This window comes from Oncorhynchus mykiss, chromosome 18 (genome assembly GCF_057628025.1).
Source record: "Oncorhynchus mykiss isolate SJ-2025 chromosome 18, ASM5762802v1, whole genome shotgun sequence".
NCBI classification, from domain to species: Eukaryota; Metazoa; Chordata; class Actinopteri; order Salmoniformes; family Salmonidae; genus Oncorhynchus; species Oncorhynchus mykiss.
The window spans coordinates 43,126,851-43,133,076 of NC_143039.1; the positions used below are offsets into that span (position 1 = coordinate 43,126,851).

Below are 6,226 nucleotides of genomic sequence, written 5' to 3' on the forward strand. Positions count from 1 at the left end.
AGTCACACCATGTGCTCAATATTGTTACATACAAACACAAGGACAAAGCATCTGCTGGGCTGTTATTTACAGTTTTGCAACATGCAGGTCACACCATGTTACTCAGTTCTTGTCACACACAAACAGGCAAGTAGCAAGCAGTTGTTTAATCTCATAATGATGCTCCAGTGCACAAATGCAGACACCTCACACAAACCAACATCAGATAATATTTAATCATATATATATATATGGTAAGGAATATAATGTAAAACACAGGATCCCACAACTAATGTTTTATATGTAAGATGGCTAAATAAAGAGAAAAATTATTGATTATTATTATATTATTATTTGTGCCCTGGTCCAATAAGAGCTCTCTGTCACTTCCCACGAGCCGGGTTGTGACAAAAACTCACACTCATTCTTATGTTTAATAAATGTATCGTATAGTGTGTGTGCGGCAGGCTTACAATGGTGGCAAAAAACAACAACATTTGAGTGCGCTGACCCTGGTGCTAGAGGGGGTACGCAGCTGGAGGTTGAATGTTTGAAGGGGTACAGGACTATAAAAGTTTGGGAACCAATGGTCTAGGAGAACGAGGACAGGGGCATAGCCTTGGTCGGACGCCATTAAAAGGTAAATTACCACCTTCACGAGTGCAGTCTTAGTGTTATGATGGGGTCTAAAACCAGACTGAAGCATTTTGTATACATTATTTGGCTTCAGGAAGGCAGTGAGTTTCTGCGCCACAGCTTTTTCTAACATTTTTGAGAGGAATGGGAGATTCGATATAGGTCGATAGTTTTTATGTTAGCAACAAGATTATGTACTATATGTACAAATTAAAATATACTAATAGCACAAACTCCATCAATGCCACGCCCCTTCTGAATCCCTCGATGTTCTTGGAGTTTGTGCTATTAGTACAAATAAACATAGCTAGCTATTTTACAGTGAAAGCGAGGCAAGTTATCGGATAAGAAATGACCAATCTAATGTTTTCTGTATTTCAGCCGCATAATTCTAGACTTTTATTTGATTCAGTTATGTGTATTACGTTATCATCTTGTATACTGGAAGTGATCTTTATTCGCCCTGGCCATTGTTGGTGGTTCCCGGAAACATGTTTTAGCTAGCTGTTAAAAAATCTACTCGCTGTTGTTACATTTATGTAAAAAGATAATCAATAATATCAATCGTGTAAGCACATGGACATACTTTTTAGCTAATTGTTTATTTATTTAATTATTTAAGTGGTGGGCTATGAGTGACAGACTGTAACTCAATCGGCCATGATTCCGTTGTACCGGAACTGACCGTGTTGTCATTTGTAATATAATTAATCAACTTAATTATGTTGAATTCTGCAACAAACTTAAGAAAAAACAATTTACAGTGAACTATTGTTCTGCATATAATGTATAATAATAGAAGAAACAATTGTATTTAGCATTTTAATTAGACCTGTGATAGTGTAGCTAGTTCATTTATTGGCATGTCCAACATAAAAATGACTGGTCTGCACAACCATTCGAATGATCAGAGAGAAAAATGTGAAAATATTTTGAGCCTTAGTAGTTGCCAGTGAAACATTGTCGACAGTATGTTGAGATGTAATTCACACTGCTATGGGGCACCATATGTGCTTCTAGGGGAACCCTCTAAAAAAAGTTCCAGATTGAACCATTTAAAACCTGATTTACAACTCTCTTTCTGAGAGTTGCTATATTCAACATAGTTCACTATCTTAATTGACGATCAGGTAAAACACAGAATGACTGTTGTAGCTTAAGTTTGTGCACTGGGACAGCATCAGTGGCCTAGACTAGGAAGCCTTACTGTCCAAGTCTACAGGGGCAATAGGGATGTGACCCGGACAATAGTGCAACCAATAACACTCTATGACTTTGGCAAGAATGCCTTACAAAGACAAAACGCAGTAACTACGAATTTTGTAAAACATCTTTGATCTGCTGTAATGGTTTCCTGACACAAGAACAAGCCAGTTGATTAGAATATATAACGGATTATCAGAAATTGCTCTCTGCTAGACTGAAAAATGATTTGATGTTTGATGATTTTGAACACACAAAAAATTGCGTAGTTCCTTCGTTTTGCCTTTGTAGGGCAGAAGTGGGAGCTTAATAATAATATATTACTATCAATATATCGAAACTATATAATAAACCATAGGCCTACAACCCCTCAAGTACGCTCATAAAAAAACAAATGCATTAGGCATGCCTTAGGAACTTATGCCTTAGGACCCCTCCTGTCGAAGCCTCCAGTAGTTTATGTGTCGGGGGGCTAGGGTTAGTCTGTTATATCTGGAGTATTTCTCCTGTCTTATCCTGTGTCCTGTGTGAATTTAAGTATGCTCTATCTAATTATTTCTTTATTTCTCTCTCTCGGAGGACCTGAGCACTAGGACCATGCCTCAGGACTACCTGGCATGATGACTCCTTGCTGTCTCCAGTCCACCTGGCCGTGCTGCTGCTCCAGTTTCAACTGTTCTGCCTGCAGCTATGGAACCCTGACCTGTTCACCTGATGAGCTACCTGTCCCAGACCTGCTGTTTTAAACTCTCTAGAGACAGCAGGAGCGGTAGAGATCCTCTCAATGATCGGCTATGAAAAGCCAACTGACATTTACTTCTGAGGTGCTGACCTGTTGCACCCTCGACAACCACTGTGATTATTATTATTTGACCATGCTGGTCATTTATGAACATTTGAACATCTTGGCCATGTTCTGTTATAATCTCCACCCGGCCACCCCTCATAGCCTGGTTTCTCTCTAGGTTTCCTCCTAGGTTTTGGCCTTTCTAGGGAGTTTTTCCTAGGCACCGTGCTTCTACACCTGCATTGTTTGGGGTTTTAGGCTGGGTTTCTGTACTGCACTGAGATATCAGCTGATGTAAGAAGGGCTATATACATTTGATTTGAGGTAAAACGAACATCCTAAGTCTTTCTGTTGAGCACTTTGGCATTCCAAGACAGTTGCTAAAAGTACTTCTACAGTCATTATATGTACTGTACAGATTTCCAGTTTCTGTCTGTTTCTCTGCTCTGTCATTACCTCCAGAGTCAGGCCAATAACTAACTCCAATAACTGAATCAGCATTCTTTATCAGTTTATTGATCTTGTTCCTGGGGTAGACAATTTAATATCCAAAATAACCCTCTGCTTCCTAACCTCATTCTGGAATGATGATTCACATAATATGACATGATGGTATGTGTATGATATTAAACAATTCGCCTTTTGTGTTCATATTGACAGATGTACATTGTCCTCATTTCAGAAAAAAATTCAGAAAAAAGTCTGGGATCAACAAAACAAATGTCCAAGCTGCTACCCAAACCCTTTTTATTTATTTTTAATTTTTTTACCTTTATTTAACTAGGCAAGTCAGTTAAGAACAAATTCTTATTTTCAATGACAGCCTAGGAACAGTGGGTTAACTGCCTGTTCAGGGGCAGAACGACAGATTTGTACCTTGTCAGCTGGGGGGTTTGACCTTGCAACCTTCCGGTTACTAGTCCAACGCTCTAACCACTAGGCTAGAAATGGGGTGAGAAATCAGATTTTTTTGCGTATGTCAGCTCATGAAACATGAGAACACTTTACATGTTGCGTTTATATTTTTGTTCAGTGTATTTCATGATCATGGAAATATGGCATGATGGTCATCATAAGCATTCCATCCAATTGGCAACAGATTTTCATGATAATATTCTCAAATCTGCATTAAAAAAAAACATGCACATTTTCCCACCAAAGGCGTTTCCATCACAGAGATAGAGGACTTGGGCCCCGAAGCCCATTTTAGCATGGGCAGTGATATTGAGGACTTAACCATTTTGAAGTTGACAACTGGGTGGGACTTCCTACAGGGTAAGGAAGGATCACACAATTCCATCCAAGTAAATCGTCAAACCTTGGCTTTATGCCTGTTCAAACAACATATTATAGGTGGCAGTATGCAACCTCTGTTTGTTTACCAATTCATAGCAGAATAACTATATTTATGGTACTGATGGTTTTGTCATAAAAAACAAATAATAGCCATTTTGGCCTGTTTATGAGTTGTGTTGTCTGTCAAGGGTTATTTTGACTTATGTACACTAGAGGACATACAGTGCCTTGCGAAAGTATTCGGCCCCCTTGAACTTTGCGACCTTTTGCCACATTTCAGGCTTCAAACATAAAGATATAAAACTGTATTTTTTTGTGAAGAATCAACAACAAGTGGGACACAATCATGAAGTGGAACGACATTTATTGGATATTTCAAACTTTTTTAACAAATCAAAAACTGAAAAATTGGGCGTGCAAAATTATTCAGCCCCCTTAAGTTAATACTTTGTAGCGCCACCTTTTGCTGCGATTACAGCTGTAAGTCGCTTGGGGTATGTCTCTATCAGTTTTGCACATCGAGAGACTGAATTTTTTTCCCATTCCTCCTTGCAAAATAGCTCGAGCTCAGTGAGGTTGGATGGAGAGCATTTGTGAACAGCAGTTTTCAGTTCTTTCCACAGATTCTCGATTGGATTCAGGTCTGGACTTTGACTTGGCCATTCTAACACCTGGATATGTTTATTTTTGAATCATTCCATTGTAGATTTTGCTTTATGTTTTGGATCATTGTCTTGTTGGAAGACAAATCTCCGTCCCAGTCTCAGGTCTTTTGCAGACTCCATCAGGTTTTCTTCCAGAATGGTCCTGTATTTGGCTCCATCCATCTTCCCATCAATTTTAACCATCTTCCCTGTCCCTGCTGAAGAAAAGCAGGCCCAAACCATGATGCTGCCACCACCATGTTTGACAGTGGGGATGGTGTGTTCAGCTGTGTTGCTTTTACGCCAAACATAACGTTTTGCATTGTTGCCAAAAAGTTCAATTTTGGTTTCTTCTGACCAGAGCACCTTCTTCCACATGTTTGGTGTGTCTCCCAGGTGGCTTGTGGCAAACTTTAAACAACACTTTTTATGGATATCTTTAAGAAATGGCTTTCTTCTTGCCACTCTTCCATAAAGGTCAGATTTGTGCAATATACGACTGATTGTTGTCCTATGGACAGAGTCTCCCACCTCAGCTGTAGATCTCTGCAGTTCATCCAGAGTGATCATGGGCCTCTTGGCTGCATCTCTGATCAGTCTTCTCCTTGTATGAGCTGAAAGTTTAGAGGAACGTCCAGGTCTTGGTAGATTTGCAGTGGTCTGATACTCCTTCCATTTCAATATTATCGCTTGCACAGTGCTCCTTGGGATGTTTAAAGCTTGGGAAATCTTTTTGTATCCAAATCCGGCTTTAAACTTCTTCACAACAGTATCTCGGACCTGCCTGGTGTGTTCCTTGTTCTTCATGATGCTCTCTGCGCTTTTAACGGACCTCTGAGACTATCACAGTGCAGGTGCATTTATACGGAGACTTGATTACACACAGGTGGATTGTATTTATCATCATTAGTCATTTAGGTCAACATTGGATCATTCAGAGATCCTCACTGAACTTCCTGAGAGAGTTTGCTGCACTGAAAGTAAAGGGGCTGAATAATTTTGCACGCCCAATTTTTCAGTTTTTGATTTGTTAAAAAAGTTTGAAATATCCAATAAATGTCGTTCCACTTCATGATTGTGTCCCACTTGTTGTTGATTCTTCACACAAAAATACAGTTTTATATCTTTATGTTTGAAGCCTGAAATGTGGCAAAAGGTCGCAAAGTTCAAGGGGGCCGAATACTTTCGCAAGGCACTGTATGTTGGAGTCATAGGTAGCACGAAGGGTTAGCACAGGTGAGAGGAGAGCACATACAGTTGTTACCGTATCACTTTTATAGCTTATAGAATGCATCTCTCTGCACCTTTTGTATAGGAATGTGTGTTTTGGAGCGATTTATATACGCAATGGGAACTTCACCCCAAAAGAGTCATGTTTGGAAAGCTGATTTTAGTGGATGTGTTATGGACAGCTCTCTCCTGTGCCAGTGGCAGTTCATAGGGAATCACCACTACAACAGTAAGAACTTAACTCTCGTTGGAAATTGGACTGATGGATCATTGCATGCAGCATGTCGGATTATTGGAATCATTAGTTTTGCCTATAACAACGAACAAGGGCTGAATGCATAGAATCCGATTTCCAATCTCTGCTGCCTAATTCATTGAAGTGTGAAGATGAATGATATAGTGACACTGTTGAAGGAGCACAGCGCATTGGAGCGATTGTTGATCTATGTTC

General features: G+C 39.6%; 1 long non-coding RNA gene across 1 annotated transcript; it reads left to right on the forward strand.

Annotated features, from left to right (window-relative positions):
• The first annotated feature begins 361 nt into the window (after positions 1–361).
• LOC149975516 (uncharacterized) lies at positions 362–3,267 on the forward strand. Its single transcript, XR_016488483.1, has 2 exons — positions 362–619; positions 2,398–3,267. It is a non-coding gene; the product is annotated as an uncharacterized LOC149975516 (long non-coding RNA).
• Positions 3,268–6,226: the final 2,959 nt, after the last annotated feature.